Source organism: Macaca mulatta, chromosome 1, assembly GCF_049350105.2.
Source record: "Macaca mulatta isolate MMU2019108-1 chromosome 1, T2T-MMU8v2.0, whole genome shotgun sequence".
In the NCBI taxonomy this organism is placed as follows: domain Eukaryota; kingdom Metazoa; phylum Chordata; class Mammalia; order Primates; family Cercopithecidae; genus Macaca; species Macaca mulatta.
In genome coordinates this window covers 216,392,936-216,411,998 of record NC_133406.1, presented here as the reverse complement: position 1 = coordinate 216,411,998, position 19,063 = coordinate 216,392,936, and the positions used below count along the sequence as shown (strand labels likewise).

The 19,063-nt window shown below is 49.1% G+C and overlaps 1 protein-coding gene and 1 long non-coding RNA gene across 12 annotated transcripts in view; one reads left to right on the top strand and one right to left on the bottom strand.

Annotated features, from left to right (window-relative positions):
* Nucleotides 1–543: 543 nt before the first annotated feature.
* On the bottom strand, nt 544–5,618 carry LOC114673808 (uncharacterized). 2 transcript variants are annotated; one of them, XR_003724615.2, is made up of 3 exons: nt 5,384–5,618; nt 1,434–1,590; nt 544–1,344 (listed from the first exon to the last, which is right to left on the bottom strand). It is a non-coding gene; the product is annotated as an uncharacterized LOC114673808 (long non-coding RNA). The 2 variants fall into 2 exon arrangements; XR_013405885.1 differs by having other exon boundaries at nt 544–1,237; nt 5,384–5,575.
* NCMAP (non-compact myelin associated protein) overlaps nt 5,578–19,063 on the top strand; it is a 64,726-nt gene continuing 51,240 nt past the window's right edge. For 6 of the 10 annotated variants that reach the window (XR_013405882.1, XR_013405878.1, XR_013405880.1 and 3 more), the window contains exon 1: nt 5,630–5,737. The gene's annotated coding sequence lies outside the window, so the exon portion shown is untranslated. Of the gene's footprint in view, nt 5,738–19,063 lie in introns of all 10 variants that reach the window. The other 4 variants (XR_013405883.1, XR_013405884.1, XM_077969751.1 and 1 more) reach the window with 2 other exon arrangements.

Below are 19,063 nucleotides of genomic sequence, written 5' to 3'. Positions count from 1 at the left end.
AAAATGTCCATCTACAATACTGTAATTAATCTTGATATTTGCACAAGAGTGTATGCAAATATCAACAGTAATTACTCTTTGTGTGTGTGTGTGTGTGTGTGGGCGTGTGTGTTGTTGTTGTTATTGTTTTTGAGACAGAGTCTGGCTCTGTCGCCCGTGCTGGAGTGCAATGGCGCAATCTCCGCTCACTGCAGCCTCCGCCTCCCAAGTTCAAGTGATTCTCCTGCCTCAGCCACCTGAACAGCTGGGATGACAGGCACCCGCCACCATGCCTGCCTAATTTTTGTATTTTTAGTAGAGATGGGGTTTCACTATGTTGCCTAGGCTGATCTCAAACTCCTGGGCTCAAGTGATCCGCCAGCCTCGACCTCCCTAAGTGCTGGGATTACAGGCATGAGCTATCAGGCCTGGCCGACTCTTTGAAAGTAAGGTTATAAACTCATTCATGCTCCACGCCTTTTGGGGTAGGCAGATATCACTATCCCAGCTTCCCTTTATTTTTCTCCAGAGCACTTATTACTCTCCAACATGCCATATCATTGGCTTATTTATTTATTTTTTGAGACAGGGTCTCACTCTCTCACGCAGGCTGGAGGGCAGTGGCACAATCACAGGTCACTGCAGCCTCAAACTCCCAGGCTCAAGTGATCCTCCCACCTCAGCCTCCCGAGTAGCCAGTAGTACGGGTGTGTGTCACTACATCAGGCTAATTGTCGTATGTTTTGTAGAGGCAGGGTCTCTCCATGTTGCCCAGGCTGGTCTTGAACTCCTGGACTCAAGTGACCCACCCTCCTCGGCCTCCCAAAGTGCTGGGATTACAGGTGTGAGCCACGACGCCCAGCCTGGCTTCTTCATTTTTGTTGTTTTTCTCCCATCAGAATGCATGCTTCATCAGGGCAGGAATTGTCATCTCTTTTATTCATGGCTGGCACATAGCAGGCTGTTGGTAAATATTCACTGAATGAATGAATTATAGAAGAGGAAACTCATGCCCAGAGAGGCTAGGAGACCTGCCTGAAGTCACACAGCAAGTAAATGGAGTAGCCATTAGATTGTGTCTTCTCTCGGTGTGTGTCTTTTCTGCTGTCACTCTGGGATTCCTAGGGTGACTGTGAGAGTAGGATAGACCAAGGAGGCACCAGGGGAGGAGGACTTAGCAGCTGAGATAGCCGCGAATGGGCTGACTGTCACCAGGAGAGCACAGGTTCCTTGTCAAGGCGAGGAGGAGTGGCTTCCGCTGATGGCAGAAGGACTTAAATTAATTTACAGCTTCCCATTTTCATTCTGAGAATAGAAGTTTTTCCCTTGTAATTGCCAGCAAATAGTTTGTGCTAACACACAGTCCTAAAAATGTAGCATAAAAAAATGAGGAAGCTGTCAGGTTATTACCTGGGCTGGCTATTTAAAGGCACACTCACGATTATCAGACTTACCATGGAACTGGATGAGGCCTCAGAGACTAAGCCGTCCAACCTGTCATTTCACAGATGAGAAAACAGAGGCCCAGGGAGATCAGGTGGCTTGCAGGGAGATTAGACCCCTGACTCCGCATCGTCACTCTATTTTCTCATCCTCTGTCACCAGATGCTCCTAGAGGTAAGATGGGAATTAGACCACATGCAGGACAGCAGCGCGTGGGAAGGGGCACTGGTCCTCCTCTGCACTTCACGTCCACCCGGCGCACGTCCATCTGGGAACAGCCACATGACACACTGCACTATGAGCCCTATAGGTCATTTAGAACCTTGGCCTGAGTCTTGTGGCCTTTGCTGCTCCTTCTACTCTCTACCCCCTTAATTGAGAGACAGGGAATTGTTTCAAAATCAATTGGCCTAGGTATCTTTGCCTCCTCTCTCTCTTTCTCCCTCTCTCTCTCTCTCTCTGTACTAGATTAAACAATGTGGACTTGGGTTTCTCTGGACTCATGATTCTCTGTGCTTCGTCTCCTCCCCTGAAATTGCATTCTAATCCCCATGACATTTGGCTGGTTTCCCCAGCAACCATCTCAAAAGCCATAAACAGCAGATTAAGGCTTTGAGGGGAGACATGAAAGACTGGACATGCCTGGCCAGGAGAAGAAAACACTGCTGCTCAAAGGCTAGTTTGTAGTTACATCTTCTGCTAATAAGAAAAGGAAGGATAACTGGTTGCCTCTGGGTATTTTCCATGTGGAAGCAGCCATTTTTTGTTATTTTAAAATCCCCCAGCACCTGAGACTCCCATATGGTAATATCCAAAACTGGAGTGGTTTGTTGGCTAATTGTTGCTTTTTTTTTTTTTTTTTTAGATGGAGTCTCGCTCGCTCTTCACCCAGGTTGGAGGAGTACAGGGGCAGATCTCGGCTCCCTGCATCCTCTGCCTCCTGGGTTCAAGTGATTCTCCTGCCTCAGCCTCCCGAGTAGCTGGGATCACAGGTGCACGCCACCACGCCCAGCTAAATTTTTATGTTTTTAGTAGAGACGGGGTTTTGCCATGTTGGCCAGGCTGGTCTCGAACTCCTGACCTCAGGTGATCCTCCCACCTTGGCCTCCCAAAGTGCTGGAATGTTGGGTAATTTTATAAGTAATTTTCATTGACTAATAAAACTGATTTATATATAAACATCATCTTTATTTTAAAAATGAAAAATCACCATACTTTTTTTTTTACATTCCATTAAACTCCTTTCAAAATCTTCTTCTTCTTTTTTTTTTTTTTCTTTTTTTGGAGAAAGAGTCTGGCTCTGTCACTCAGGCTGGAGTGCGCAGTGGTGCAATCTCAGCTCACTGCAGTCTCTTACCTCCTAGGCCCAAGTGACCCTCCTACCTCACCTCCCAAGCAGCTGGGACTATAGCCATGCACCACCATGGCTGGCTAATTTTTAAAATTTGTTTTGTAGAGATGGGACCTTGCCATGTTGCCCAGGTTGGTCTCGAACTCCTGGACTCAAGTGATCCTCCTGCCTCAGCCTCCCAAAGTTCTGGGATTACAGGCGTGTGCCACCACCCCCAGCCTGTTGCTTGTCTTAATTGCAAGGGGAAACCCTCAATGGCTTTCCCCTATCCTTGGAATAAAATTCTTATCTGACCTGTAAGACCTCGCGTCTGATCTCTGCCTGCCTCTAACCTCATTCTGTCCTCTCTCCCTGAAACCACCCCTGGCTTTAGTTGCCATACTGGCTTTAGGATCTTTTCACAAACCAACCTTCTGCTTCCCCCACCCTATCCCACCCTGCTCCCTTCTAGAGCGCTCCCCGGCCCCAGCTCCAGCCTCTCCTCACCTGCCTGCCTGTCCTTTGGGTCTCAGCTCCCCGTCCTCCCCTGGCAGATGGGTTTTACCCTCTCCTCTGTTTCTGAGGGAGCCACTGCCCCCACCCATAATCACCAATGACACCGTATTATTATTTCCTTTAGAGCTTTTCAGACGGTCTCACTATTTTGTTACCATCTTTTGTGCTTGTGTCATCTGTCCCCCTACCCCAGCCCCTCTGGAAGGTGAGGTGTACGGGGCAGGGAGGGGCCACCACTGACTCTGTCCCACCTTGCAAAGTGCCTGGCCTGTAGTGAACACTCTGTAGCACTTAATGAGTGAATATGCTGAGCAATGAAGAGCCTTTTCATGCTTCTGCCTCCTGGGTTTGGCTGGTGTGTCTGACCCTGGTTATGGGAGGGCTGATGCAAGGAAGAGCTCCCTTCCCAAACCCCTTACTGTCTGTGTGCACAAACTCATTCTGACATGGCAGGTGTCCTGTGGCTTAGCCAGCCTGGATTAAGGGACAAAGCAGAAGGTGGGCTTGAGCCATAGATAACAGAAGGCTGAAGACCACCAAACCCCATGGAGAAGGACCTATCTGAGACACCAAGGTTCCCCTTCCCAGCTCCTGCCACTTGGCGTGATCGTTCTCCCACTTACCTGGCACTTCACAAGCGTCATCACATTTCTAAGCCTCACCACAACCATACTGAGTAACTTCTCTTCATTTTACAGAAAGACACAGTCTCAGAAACTACTCCCATCTTGAAAGTAGTAAGCAGTGGAGCCAGGATTTGAATCTGAGACTGTGCACTGGGGGCTCTTGCCCCCACAAACAAACCTGGAAAAGCTTCCAGAAACATCCTGAAGTGTCCCCCGCCCCCACCAGTGCCATTTACTATGGAACTCAGGCCTCAGGACCAGAGCAGGCTCCCACTGGACTCCCCTCCTCACATTGTGGCCTCTCCCTGTAACCAGGTCTGCCTCCCCCACCACAGGGAAGCTCTTGAAGCCTCGGATTAGTGCCATGCTCCTTAAAGACCATACTCAAGTGTCTCAAGTCTTTGATAAGAAAGTAGAATTACAGAATTATACTCTCAATCAAAATTCGTTAATACCACCTTGTGGCTGGGCATGGTGGCTCATGCCTGTAATTCCAGTACTTTGGGAGGCTAAGGTGAGAGGATCACTAGAGCCCAGGAGTTAGAGGCTGCAGTGAGCCGAGATCACGCCACCGCACTCCAGCTGGGGCGAGAGAGCAAGACCCAGTCTCCATAAAATAAAATAGGTCTGGAGCAGTGGCTCATCCAGCACTTTGGAAGGCAAAGGCTGGTGGATAACTTGAGGTCAAGAGTTCAAGACCATCCTGGCCAACATGGTGAAACCCCATCCCTATAAAAAAAAATATATATATATATATATATATATATGCACAAAAATTAGCTGGGTGTGGTGGCATGTGCCTGTAATCCCAGCTACTCGGGAGGCTAAGGCAAGAGAATCACTTGAACCAGGAGGCAGAGGTTGCAGTGAGCCGAGATTGTGCCACCACACTCCAGCCTGGGCGACAAAGTGAGATCCTGTTTCAAAAATAAATAAATAAATACTACCTTGGAGTTTCCTATAAAAATACGTGTTTTTTCCTATAAAAATCTTAGTTCTTAGCTGAGGAGAGTTTGAAAGCATCTCACAGGCACTGAGCGGCAAGCCAGTCGGCCCAGATCCAATCACTTTCTGGAAATCATTTGAAAACAGAACCGGGAAACCAGCCTCTACTCCTGATTCTGTCACTAACCTGCTATAAGACTTTGTGCTCACCTCTGCTTCCTGGGCCTCAGCTTCCCTGTTTCTGAAAGAAGAGATCCCCTCTCCGAGGTCTCTTCCCGCTTTCTATAAACATTGATTGAGAGCCTGCTGCCTGCCAGGGATATCGCCCTGGGCTCCTGGGATACAGCTGGAAGCCCAACAGCCTGGGGAGGAAGGAGCCTTTGATCCTACAGCGGCCGAGTTCTTGACACTTGCCGCTGCCAAACCTGTTTCCTCCCGGTCTAACGTTCTGTGGCTGTCTGAATCCCCACCTGCCCCCCACAGCCTTCAATCAGATTAGCTCCGTGCTCCTTTAAACACCCTACTCAAAGTGCCTAGAGCTCACCTGGGTGTGTTTGTGAGGCCCCTTCCCTCTCCTTACTCCTCGGAGGAGTCCGACCTGGAAGCCTCCTGCTGGATTTCTCTACTGGACTGAGTGCCCGTGAGTGCCAGAGCCAGTCCCAAAAAGGACCCAGGCGCGGGGACACCACGGGGAGGCGCCTCCACTCCAGTGTGCTGGACCCTGGCACCCCCGGCGCGGCCCCCGGGCTCCCCGGGATCACCTGCACGGGGCGGGGCCGGGGGCGGGACGCCCCGGGTGGGGGCGGGATCCCCAGGGTGGCAGCGCCGGCGGCGGCGGGGACCCAGGCTGGGAGAGCGGCGGCGCTGGCGGGAGGCCGAGCGGGGCTCGACAGAGCAGGTAGGAGGCGTCTGGTCGCCGGGGCGCCCAGGGCTGCGAGGAGCGAGGAGCGGCCAGGCCTAGGTGCGGTGGCTTCCTGTCCACCTGCAGACCGCGCTGGGCGAAGGAGGGCCTGGGGGAGGGGACGAGGGGTCCCCAGTCTCGCCCCCACCTCTGTTGGAGGAAGTGCCTGGGATCTGCACGAGAGGGCGTTGGTCCGGGGTGGTGGGAGGGAGGCTGACCGTCCCCAGTGGGTTTCCTTGTCCCCTCCTCACCCAAGCGTCTGTCGGAGGGACCAAGGCTCGCTGGAAGAAAAGGGGGTCGACCTTGACCCGGCCTGGAGATGCAAGGAGCTTTTACCCACTTGGGGCCTTGTCCGCCTCATCTGTTAAATGGGCGCCTTGATGGGTCGGCCCTATGCAGAGGCCCCTCCGGAAGATCTGCGATTCAGCGAGATGAAAACCCATGGCAGAGAAGGAGCCCAGGGCTCTAGTTCCGATCCGCCGCACGTTTGGAGGGGCTCGGGGGTCGCTCATCCAACTGCGCTCCTGAGGAATGATGCAGAGACGGCTCTAGTTCTCTGGGTATCCTTGTGGGAGGAGGAGATGGATGTGTCAAATCTGAAGGCTGGATTAGAGAGACCAAGGCAGCCCTTGAGTCTGGGAGAAGATTCCGGAAGCCTCCTTGGAGGAGGTGGCATCTGAGTGGGGCAGGGAAAGGAAAGGTAGTGGTTAGGGCAGCACTTTGGAGTCCCTGCTTTACCCCTCAGCCAAGGCCGTCCAACAGTCTCGGGCAAGTCCACACTTTTCTCTATGGTTCAGTTTGATGTGCTCCTTAAATGAAACAATTTCTCTGACAGATTAAATCAGATAATTCAGAAAGTGCTTAACACAGGGTCGGTATATAGTAGGCACTCAATAAACACGAGCTATTAATGTCTGCTAGCAGCTGCTTGGGGGCAGGGATGATTCCTATTTGGTTCCCCCTTGTATCCCCAGCACCAACACAGTGTCCAGCACGCAGTAGGTCTCAATACATATTTGTCCAATGAATGAATGAATGAGTATGAAATACAATGCTTGACACAAATAGTGAATTTACAGGTGGCTGGTTCTAAGAGGTGGGTATGGATGCCAGAGACAATGGTCCAGGTGGATGGAACAGTTATAAGCATAAGCCCAGAGCAACAGATTATAGACACCCCCTCCTATGGTGCATGTGTGTATGTGTGCATGTGTGTAAGTGTGTGTGTGTGTGTGTGCACGTGCGTGTGTTGGTGGTGGTAGTAGAAAGTGACAGGCACAGCCGGAGCACCGGGGTAGAGAAGGGCACTGGAATCCTGAGTCCTAGCAGCCCATGGGAGTGGATGATGGAGCAGGAACTCTAAGTAGACCAATACCTTTACTCATGTTCTCTAAGTGGGGAGATGGGAAAGAAAGGCAGTCAAGAGACACCAAAGGACCATGAATGCCTGGTGGGAGGGGAGGAGGAAAAGCGAAGGGGCTTCCCATGATCCCTTCATGGCATGGAGCATTCTTCACCTTGTCCCTGCTGGGCTCTTTGCTGGCTGGGGCCGAGGTGAGCTGTGGGGAGGCAGCATAGTGCCAAGCCAGCCAGCCACGGCATGTGCGGTGAGCTGGGCTTGAGGAACTGGCTGGGCTCTGTGGGAATCTGGTGTAGTGGTTTCCTATCAACAGCTTATCCCCTGGGCCAGTTCCTGGGCTCCATAGCACCATGTGGACTGTGGTCATTCCTGCCTGGAGCCAGGAAGGAGCTGTGTCCTTGAGGTAGAGCCACTCTAAGCAAAGCTAGTTTTAGTTTTGTGACATCCTGGCAGGCAGCTGCAGTGGGTTTCCATCTCCCTGGGTTGACCACGAATATGTGAGAAGCAAAGGTCTAAAGTGGAGGTGGAGACTGGAGGAGTACATCAACAGTCAGGAGGCATTGGACCCCCTAAAAGGGCCAAGTTCGAAGCTTCTCCTTGTAACACTTTCCATAATTGCCAACAACCCTTGTTTAATATCTGTGTTTTGCCCTAAGCTCTAGAAAAGCAGGGAGGCAAGCCTGCCTTGCTTCTCACTGTTTCCCCACCTAGCATGGCGTCTGGCTCACAGGAGGGGCTCAAGGAATCCATGTGGAATGCATTCACCCAGGCTGAGGGACAGGGCTTTTGGCTTTGAGAGAAGAGATTGACTAACTGACCATGAGCTTCTTGTTTCATTGTGTGGTCCCCCCACTGTCCCTACCCCCTGTCTCACATTTGGCACCTCCACTCTCTCTCCCACCATCACCAATGCCTCTTCTCAGAAAAGGATCTAGTGCTAGACATTGACAGCTGAGGGGGAGGCCTCACACTATGTCGCTGTTCCCGGGGCTCCCAGAGGAGAAAGTGACGTCCAAGCTGAACCCCCTCCCATCCTGTTGCTCCTGGGACACAGGGTCATGGTGTGTTAGAGGTGACAGGGTCTCTACAGGGAGCAGAGCACACTGTCACTCTCAGGGTTTGCAAACCGGAATCTGGTTATGATGTTCAGAGTCATATAGAGCTGGGAAGGCCATTTCTCCTAACTCCAACTGCTTTCCACACTCAGTAAGCAGTGCAGTTCTCTGGGAATTGTAAATGTAGCAACACTTCCCTTTATTTTACAGTCTTCCAATAAATTGGGATGAAAGGTTAAAAAGAAAAGAAAAAGAAAGGTAAAGTGGATTTTAAGTTGCCCAATAAACTCTTTTAATTTCTTAAAAAAAAAAACAAACCCTCATGTATGATGAAAAGAAAGACCCAAAATTACATCTATTCTCCTGACTTTTAAAAAGATATATATTTGATATTGAAGAGAAATATCCAAAACAGAACTTCTGTAACTTGGGCTAAACCCGTTGCTGGCCGGAAGTGCCTGCGGTAAGATGTCCACTTTGCATGCTGCTGTCCAAGGGCCTCTGAAGTCAGCCCGGAAGCAGCAGCTGGTTTGTTTCTCCCGGACAACCTCCAAGCCTCGTTCTCGTTCCCCTATCGGTTTCCCCATCACCATCCATCCAGTCTCCTGAGGCAGTCGTTGGCACTTCGGCCCCTGGAGTCCTGCTCTTTTCTTTGGGACCTAGAAGGATGGATGTCTTGCTGTTTACACTGAAATGAATTACTAATCAGAAGTACAGATCCTAGGTGGGCAGGAGGAGGCAGGAAGAAGGAAGGGGACTGAGTCAAGAAAAGAGCCAGCAGTGAGTCTCGGTAGATTCCTGAGCAGGGTAGGGGTGTAGGTGAAGCTGAGGGGGTGGAACCAGAGCTGGAGCTGGATGGTGGGACCTTCTCATGTGGTTTGAAATTCCCCAAGGTAGTGGCTGCAGTTTAGTCTAAGGAAGGAACAGAGGGCGTGCCAACCTCTAAGACAGAGAAGCCTGTTCTCTAGCTGGGCTCAGGCCTTCTCCGAGGGGCCTCCTGCTTGGGCTGGACACACCTGAACTATGGGGGCCCTTGTGGGGCCGGTACCTGCTTGGGGCCTCTGGGCTTGGAGGGCTTTGCTCCAAGTAACAGCCCCGAGGAGGCAGAGATGAGCAGGGTGTTAAGCCCTGTACTCTGCCTCAAGCCACATTACCTCTCTGAGCCTCAGTTTCCTAATTTAACCAGAGACGATAGTACCCTCTGCAATCACCTATTAAGAATTTGTGGCCAGGCACGGTGGCTCACGTCTGTAATCCCAGCACTTTGGGAGGCTGAAGCAGGCGGATCACGCATGAAGTCAGGAGATCAAGACCATCCTGGCTAACATGGTGAAACCCCGTCTCTACTAAAAACACGAAAAATTAGCCAGGCGTGGTGGCGGGCACCTGTAGTCCCAGCTACTCCGGAGGCTGAGGCAGGAGAATGGTGTGAACCCGGGAGGTGGAGCTTGCAGTGAGCTGAGATCGCGCCACTGCACTCCAGCCTGGGAGACAGAGCCAGACTCCACCTCAAAAAAAAAAAAAAAAAAAGTTTCCCTTTGCCTCCGAAGAAACTTGTGTCTGGGGAGCTACCTTTTGGGGCAAACAACCTCAGGATTTAAAAATTCCTCCCACAATTCCCTCATTATTGGTTCATTCATTTGTTCATTGACTCGACCTACCTCTTCAGTGCTTGCTAACACCTGCACTGGGAATTCAGAAAGAGCTCTTTTTGCTGCCTGTCTGGTTTCTTGCACACCCCAAAACACAGTGGCCTTGCTTTGAAGTTTTCATCTGTTCCTCCAACTGGGGTATTTCCTTAGTCTGTCACGTAATAAAAAACAAATGTGGGCCTGGGGTGGTGGCTCATGCCAAGGCAGGAGGATCACTTGAGCCCGGGAGTTTGAGACCAGTCTGGCCAACATAGGGAGACCCTGTCTCTACAAATAACAAAAACTTTAGCAAGCGTGGTGTTGTGCGCCTGTGGTCCCAGCTATTCAGGAGGCCGAGGTGGGAGAATCAAGCCCAGGAGGTTGAGGCTGTCGTGAGCCGTGATGGCACCACTGCACTCCAGCCTGGGAAACAGAGCAAGACCCTATCTCATAGAAAAAAAAAAGCAATTGTGCAACTTCCCCTCACTGCTGTGCCCAATCCCATGACCCACCTGGAGGTTTCCTAAGGTTTCAACTTGTAGTTCATAGAGGAAACAAATGGTTAACTTGCTTGCCGAGAGCTTCTTAGGTGCCCACACAGTGCTGAGTGCTATACAAGCCCTGGCCCTTTAACACCCCCAGAGATGAGTATTATTGTTCCATAGTGTCCTTGGGGATGCATTCTGACTTCCCTGAGCCTGGGGCAATTTTGCCTTCATGGGCCCCATGCCCCATAAGAAATATTTAAAATCATCCCGGTGCAATGACTCACGCCTATAATCCCAGCACTTTGGGAGGCCGAGGAGGGCGGATCACCTGAGGTCAGGAGTTCGAGACCAGCCTGGCCAGTATGGTGAAACCCCGTCTCTACTAAAAATACAAAAAAAAAAAAAAAAAAAATAGCTGGGCGTGGTGGCGGGCACCTGTAATCTCAGCTACTTGGAAGGCTGAGGCAGGAGAATCGTTTGAATGGGGAAGGCAGAGGTTGCAGTGAGTCGAGATCGCACCATTGCACTCCAGCCTGGGTGACAAGAGTGAAAGTCTGTTTCAAAAAAAGAAAAAGAAATATTTACAATGATATTTATATGACTGCATGGGTATATCAAAACATCTTCTTCAACCTGAAAGTCACTTTTTCCTCTGAATTTTAAAAGAAACGAAAACATTTTTTGTGGGCCCCTAAAAGTACTCTGGGCATCATGCCACCTGCACCTAATGGAGACATGGGTCCTCCAGCCAACAAGAAAAGGGATGAAACTCCAGCCCGGCCCGACGCTGTGGAAGCTCTAACCTCACAGTACTGCCTTCAGCAAGAAAGAAGGAAGGGAGGGGCCAGGCACGGTGGCCCACGCCTGTAATCCCAGCACTTTGGGAGGCTGAGACGGGCAGATCACCTGAGGTCAGGAGTTCGAGGCCAGCCTGGCCAACATAGTGAAACCCTGTCTCTACTTAAAATAAAAAAATTAGCCAGGTGTGGTGGGTACACACCTGTAATACCCCTACTAGGGATGCTGAGGGAGGAGAATTGCTTGAATCTGGGAGGCGGAGGTTGCAGTGAGCCGAGATCACACCACTGCACTCCAGCCTGGGGACAAGAGCGAGACTTTATCTCAAAAAAAAAAGGAGGGGGGGAGGGACGAAGAACTGGAGAAGGAGATCAGTTATCCAAAATCTGAAAACCTTTAATGATATTAATAGTTCTTGCTAGAAAATGAAACTTGTTTTGTTTCTTTGCCTTGCTGCTTTTTACCTCAACTTTTTAAGAGCCACGCCCACTCAATCCTCTTTCTTTGAAATTCTGAATGTTCTGTCTCCTAAGGGTAACTGGTTTGCCCAGAGGATGAAAAGCAATTCATTTATCTTTTTTCTAAACAGCTCCAAGTTCCTCATTCCCAGTAACAGCATCATTAGTCACAATAATGACAACAATAATTAACATTTTTGAGAGCCTTCAAGTGCCAGGCATTCTACGAATCACTTTGCAGCCTTGTCTCCTGATAAGCCTTAGGAACCCTATATATTAGTGCTATTATCATCTCCATCTTGCAGATGAAGAAACTGAGGCTTGGAAAGACTAAGTGAGTTGCCCAGCTGGCAGTGCCAACATGGATCCACGTCTGTTAGTTTGTTGTCAGACTGTAACCTCCCTGAGGGTGAGGACTGTGCCCGGTTCCCCACTGTCTCCCTATCACCCAACACAATGCCCGCCACATACCAGCTTTCAATGTGGAATGAACGAATGCTTGACAGACCCCAGAGCCTGAACTCTTGCCCTTTCCACCCACTGCTCTGTCCTTCAGAGAAGCTCACCTGCTTCGGCTCCCCTGCTCTTTGTCTTGAAACAATCACTGCCTGTCACTTTGGTGCACATATTGGCAGCTACAGCCCTGCTGGAGTGAGGAATTATAAAAAGAAGCAGGGGATCAGGCGTTGACTTCCCCACTAATACCCCTAAAGTCCCATCCTCACCCCCAGCTGGGAGAATCTCCCAAGCAGAGTCTACCTCCTACTGAGCCTGCTTTTCTCTGGGAACTTAAAGGTGAAGCTGGCAGAGTGCCAGGCAGAAAAGCCAAGGATGCTTGCATGGCTTCCTGCCCTGGGGCTCATCCCTTCCCCCTCCTTATGCCCTTTCTCCAGGGCACATTACCAGACAGAGAGCTGGCATCCCTGGGGGGACATGAACTCACCTGCTGGAATAATTAGACACTTGAGAAGTGCAGCTACTACAAAAGAAAGATAAATCGGCCGGGCGCGGTGGCTCAAGCCTGTAATCCCAGCACTTTGGGAGGCCGAGATGGGCGAATCACGAGGTCAGGAGATCGAGACCATCCTGGCTAACACGGTGAAACCCTGTCTCTACTAAAAAATACAAAAACTAGCCAGGTGAGGTGGCGGGCGCCTGTAGTCCCAGCTACTCGGGAGGCTGAGGCAGGAGAATGGCATAAACCTGGGAGGCAGAGCTTGCAGTGAGCTGAGATCCGGCCACTGCACTCCAGCCTAGACGACAGAGCCAGACTCTGTCTCAAAAAAAAAAAAAAAAAAAAGAAAGATAAATCAAACCACATATGCCATTCAGAGCAGAATTATTGAAGCAGATGGACCAAGATTTTAAAGTAAAGCATGATTATACTTAAGGAGATAAAGGAAGAAATTCATGAAATAATGTAAGAACAAGAAGTCACAGGCACTTCCCTTTCCAGCTATCACTGAGAAAGCAACAGTGGCCAAAATGAAATTCAGTGACTGGGCCGGGCATGGTGGCCTGTAGTCCCAGCAATTTGGGAGGCTGAGGTGGGCAGATCACCTGAGGTCAGGAGTTCAAGACCAGCCTGACCAACATGGGGAAACCCCATCTCTACTAAAAATACAAAATTAGCCGGGCATGGTGGTTCATACCTGTAATCCCAGCTACTTCGGGAGGCTGAGGCAGGAGAATCACTGGAACCCAGGAGGCGGAGGTCGTGGTGAGCCCAGATCACGTCATTGTACTCCAGCCTAGGCAACAACAAAAAAACTTCTTCTCAAAAACAAAAACAAACAAAAACAGAAATTAAGGGACTTCTGAAAGTCAAGAAATCTTTGTGACTCTCACAAGAACCATAAGCGGTATTGTAATGCAGCTTCCCATATTTACGGGAAGATTATGTCTTCTCCTCTTTCCAAAGAGCTGAGACAGAAGTATAATGTTCGGTCCATGCCCATCTGAAAGCATGAAGAAGCTCAGTTTGCACAAGCACCCTACAGAGGTCAGCAAATTAGCAAAGTGGTCCAAGTTTATGGGAAGAAATATGTTATCTGCATTGGACATGTGCAGGGGGAGAAGGCTGGCCATTCGCCCCAGCAGGGCGCTTAACCCTGAGCGAAGACTGAGATCCTTGAGCAGAAAGTTAAATCTCACCAAGTAGGAATAGAAAAGCCCAAATACAAGGAAAATGCAATTGGGAAGATGTAGGAATAAAGTAATCTTACATACAGCTTTCATTAAAAAACTGCTGCAATGAAGAGGAAAAAAAGAAGTCATAAGAGAGAACCAAGCCAAAACATTAGCTATGAAAAATTTAAGATTTAAAAAATAAAAGACATAATAGATGGCCTGAATATCAGGATGGATACAACTGAAGAATTTGCGAGTAGATAGGATGATCAGATTGAGAATTATCCCCAGAAGCAACAGGGAAAGAAACAGAGACAACACATAGAAAAGAAAAGCTGAGAGAGGCCAGGCGCAGTGGCTCACGCCTGTAATCCCAGCATTTTGGGAGGCCGAGGCAGGTAGATCATTTGAGGTCAGGAGTTTGAGACCAGCCTGGCCAACATGGTAAAACCCCATCACTACTAAAAATACAAAAATTAGCTGAGTGTGGTGGTGGATGCCTGTAATCCCAGCTACTCGGGAGGCTGAGGCAAGAGGAGGATCACTTGAACCCGGGAGATTGGAGGTTGCAGTGACCTGAAATCACGCCACTGCACTCCAGCCTGGGCAACACAGTGAGATTGTCTCAAAAAAAAAAAAAAAAAAAAGCTGAGAGAGATGGAGAGTAGACGTACGATTCCCAAAAGGAAAGAAAAATAAAAGTGGAGATGAGGAAATAAATAATTGAAGAAATAATGGAGATTTAATTGTTCCAAAATTTTTTTTAATGAGTGCAGATTGAAAGGGCTCATAGAGTAACCAACAGTAGAAAAGAATAAGGAAAAATTCGCACATAGGTATCATGGAGAGATTAAGAATACGAAAGACCAGGAAGAAGAGCAGGGAGAAATAACAGATGGCGTACAAAGGAACAAGAATTGGATTGGCATTATACTTCTCAACAGCAATACCCGATAAAGAAAGTCAAAGAAGTGATGTCACTAGTAATTTTTAAAAAAGAACTCTTTCAATCCAGAATTTTAAAGCCAGCCAATTTGTCATTCAAACATGAGGTCACAATAAAAATATTCTTAGGCAAATAAAGCCTCAGAAGGTGGAATGCACAAAGACCCACATTGAAAATACTCTTGCAGGAAATAAATAATAAAAGAAATGTTCAGGAGATCCTGCAAGAGCTGTGGGAAGTCAGGCTTCAGTGCAATACTTGGCATTTTAGGCAGGAGGGGATTTTATACACCTCATTTTTTGTTTTTTTGGTTTTGTTTTTGTTTTTAAATATAGGAAAGGCTAGAGGCTCCCAAAATACTGCAGAACTGGCCAGACTGGGGAGCTACAGCATCTGCCATAGCTAGGAAAGTGGAAGAATCTCAAGGCTGCCCTGGAGATTGAAACTGAACTTGACAGGGAACTGTTGAATTCAAGGACACATACATCCTGGATCCAGTGACCTGGAAGCTGATACACTGTAACTGCCCAGATATTGGAACCCAGAGTCTGGGTACCAATGTCACTGCAACACTTGTTCATCTTTTCAACAAGGAGAGAGTGAATCCTGGGCTTGGACAGTTTGGGAGGTGACACTGTCTAGCTAAAATTTAATGACATTGATCTATTTCATCTAATTTATGTCATTGTTACCTTCTATTAATGGCAAGTGACACTGGTTTTCCATTTTTAGAAGCGATAGAAGATTGTGTGTGTGTGTGTGTGTGTGTGTGTGTGTGTGTGTGTGTGTTTTGAGATAGAGTCTCACTCTGTCACCCAGGCTGGAGTGCAGTGGCGTGATCATGGCTCACTGCAGCCTCCACCTCCTGGTTCAATCAATCCACCCACCTCACTTCTTTGACTTCCTTTATCGGGTATTGCTGTTGAGAAGTATAATGCCAACCTGATTTTTCTTCCTTTGTATGGCGTCTGTTATTTCTCCCTGCTCTTCTTCCTGGTCTTTCATATTCTTAATTTCACCAGCCTCTCGAGTAGGTGAGACTACAGGTGCGCACCACCACACCTGGCTAATTTGTGTGTATGTGTGTGTGTGTGTGTGTGTTTGTAGAGACAGGGTCTCACTCTGTTGCCCAGTGATATGGTTAGGCTTTGTGTCCCCACCCAAATTTCATCTTGAATTGTAATCCCCTTAATACCCACTTGTCAAGGGAGAGACCAGATGGAGGTAATTGAATCACTGTGGTGGTTTCCTGCATGCTGTTCTCATGATAGTGAGTGAGTTCTCATGAGATCTGATTGTTCTATAAGGGGCTCTTCCCCTTTCACTTGGCACTTCTCCTACCTGCCGCCTTGTGAAGAAGTTACCTTGCTTCCCCTTCTCCTTCCTCCACGATTGTAAGTTTCCTGAGGCCTCCACAGCCGTGCCGGACTTCGAGGCAGTTAAACCTCTTTCCTTTATAAATTACCCAGTCTTGGGCAGTTCTTTACAGCAGTAAGAAAACAAACTAATGCTCCCAGGCTGGTCTCTAACTCCTGGGCTCAAGTGATCCTCCCACTTCAGCCTCCCCAAATGCTGGGATGACAGGTATGAGCCATGCGCCTGGCCATTTCTGACATATTCTAGTGGTCTAAGCAGTCACAGGGCCCACCCAGACTCAAGGGAGTGGAGAAATGGACTCCGCCTCTTGATGTGGGCCGTGGCCGGTTCACACTACAGGAGAGAATATGGAATGGGAGATATTATGAGGCTGTCTTTGGAAACTGCAATTTGCATAGCTGGGAAGCACTGGTGAGTTTTGGAGACAGGAAATTGCTCTTTCTGCCTGGCGGGGGGAAGGGAGGAGGAGACAGGGGCTGGTGCAGTAAGACTGAGGCAAGTTCATGGAAGACCTTGATTCCCACAACAGATCATTAGAACTTTATTCTGCAGCAAGTTGGAAATGATCATTGCTATTGGAACAATGTAGAAACCGTGCAGAAAGCAAAGGTCTGTAATTCTAGTTCCTTCAACAGGTGGCTCCCCAGGGAAGAGGCTGGAGGCTTCTATTCCTTCACAGTTACATATCCCAGCGCCACAATGGCATAAAAAGCACACCGCCTCAAATCCACTAAGCATTTATTAGACAATTATTGTATGCTAGGTACAATGCCAGACCAGGCACTGTGGAGGTGAGTCTATGATTCATAAACCTGAATCCTGGAAACTCCAGTCCATAGCTTCTAGATTCCCTCTTGGATGACTCGTGGCCCAAAAACTCTTTGCCGGGACAAATATCCTGTTTTTTTTTTTTTTGTTTTTTTTTTGCTATAAAAATACCCAATATCCAATGTAAAAGTACAAAGGAGGCTGTGACTTGCCCCTTGAGTCTGCATGGAGCTGAGAGGGCCCAGGCCCTGAGCTCAGGGAGCCGGACCCCAGAGAGTCAAGCGTATGTTCGGAACCAACCCATCCTCAGGTACCTGCCTAAGCCCATCTCTTCCATGCAGCCTATATGCACGCACGCATTCACGCGTTTATTCATTCAATTGCCTTCTAAATGGCAGGCCTTGTGCTGGGTGCTGGCAGGATGGCTATGACTAAGGCAGGTCTGTCCCCCAGGGAGCACCTAGAATAGAAAGGAAGCTGGACCTCCCTACCGAAAACAACACTTTCATGTGGTAAGTGCTATCACTAAGGTACCTATGAGATGCTGTGAAGAGTCTCAGAGGAGCCTGACCTCCTTGAGATAGGAGGAGAGGCTTTGGGCAGGTCTTGGAGAAAAAGGAGCTGAGATTATCAGCACCCACTAGGCCCAGGCATTCTGCTAGGGGGTTAACGTGCACTGCTAAAGCGACTTAGGCATACCAAACCCTTACACAGGCCTGGTCGATACAGTAAGGCTAAGTGATTGACACTTAATGTTAACAATTATCATCTCCTTTGAGTGTCACAAGAAAACTAGAGAGGAGTCACAAAGCCTCCTTTACGGTTGAGGAAACAGGCGTGGAGGCTAAGTCGTGAGCCCAAGGGGACACGACTAAGCCGGAGTTCAATCCCCAGTTTAATTCTAAAGCCCTTATCTCTGTCTCCTCCACCCCCTTTCTAGTTCATGGAGGAGGCAAGAAGTGGAGGACATTCCCAGAGAGGGGACAAATCTTGGGGAAAACTCAATAGTCTCAAGGAGCCGCGGTGTGGAGTACGTGGGTGCCCAGATGGGATGGGAGAGGAGGCAGGAGAGAGGTGACGGGGAATGAATTGTAAAGGGCATTGAATACCAGGTGGGGCAGGAGAGTGGGCTTGATTCTATCCATGGAGAGAATCGACCAAGGGTTCTGTGACGCCCTGGCCGTACTGGAATCTCTCCTTCCAGGTCACACTCCCGTGACCGCTCGTCACCTAATTAGGCACCCGCCTGTGACCCGTTCACATCCTTCCAGGCAGGGCTGGGCCTGGAACACGGGGCAACTCACAGCCCAGAGCTTCCTCCTTGTCACGGCCTCCCTCTCAGGCTGTGGTATTTGCTCAGAACCTGAGCCCGGGGGCAGAGAGCACAGAAATATTTATTTATGTCACTGCCAACCCTGCCTCCTGGAGGCCCCTATGAGGCACCTCACAGAGAAGCTCAGTTATGTAACTCGGAGTTGACACAGCAGGATGGAGAGGGAAACAAGTTCTAGTTATTCCTTTTTCTGTCTTAGATACATTTGGAAACTGGATGGCTTGACATTGCCCTCTCTTCTTCCTCCCTCGCCTTACTGACCTCGGGAACCTCGGTGGTGCTAGATCCATTGCTGATTTTAACCTCGATTCTTGTGTGGCTGGGGGTTTGGGGAGATCTTAGAGGTGGAGGAGGGGAGAGAAAGGAAATGTATTAAAGGGCTGCTTTGTGCCGAACACTGCCAGAGACTTTATATTTATTATTAGTGGTAGTAGTATTAAACAGCAACCCCATGAAGAGGGTCCTGTTATTACCTCCACTTTACAGAAAAGGAGATGTAGGCACAGAGAGGTTAAGTAACTTTCTGAAGGCCACCCAGCCGAGCCAGGTCAGTTTGGCTATGACCACTACTGGTTCATTTTCAAGCATCTCAAACTGAATCCACAACAAACTAATCCCATAATAGGGATCCTTTTTGTTGTTGTTGTTAGAGGCAGGGGTCTTGATATATTGCCCAGGCTGGACTCAAACTCCTGGGCTCAAGAGATCCTCCTGCCTCAGCCTTCCAAGTAGCTCTGAATAAGCCTTCTAAGTAGCTAGGACTACCGGCATGTGTCACCATACCCAGCTCATAATATAGGGGTTCTTGAGAGCCCAGAGCATGGTAGTTTCTTACTGTGGAGGAAGTCCTTCCACAGCTTTAATTCCCAATATGTTTTTTGTTTTGTTTTGTTTCTTTGAAGACTTGCTCTGTCGCCCAATGGTGTGATCTCGGCTCACTGCAACCTCTAGATTCAAGTGATTCTCCCACCTCAGCCTC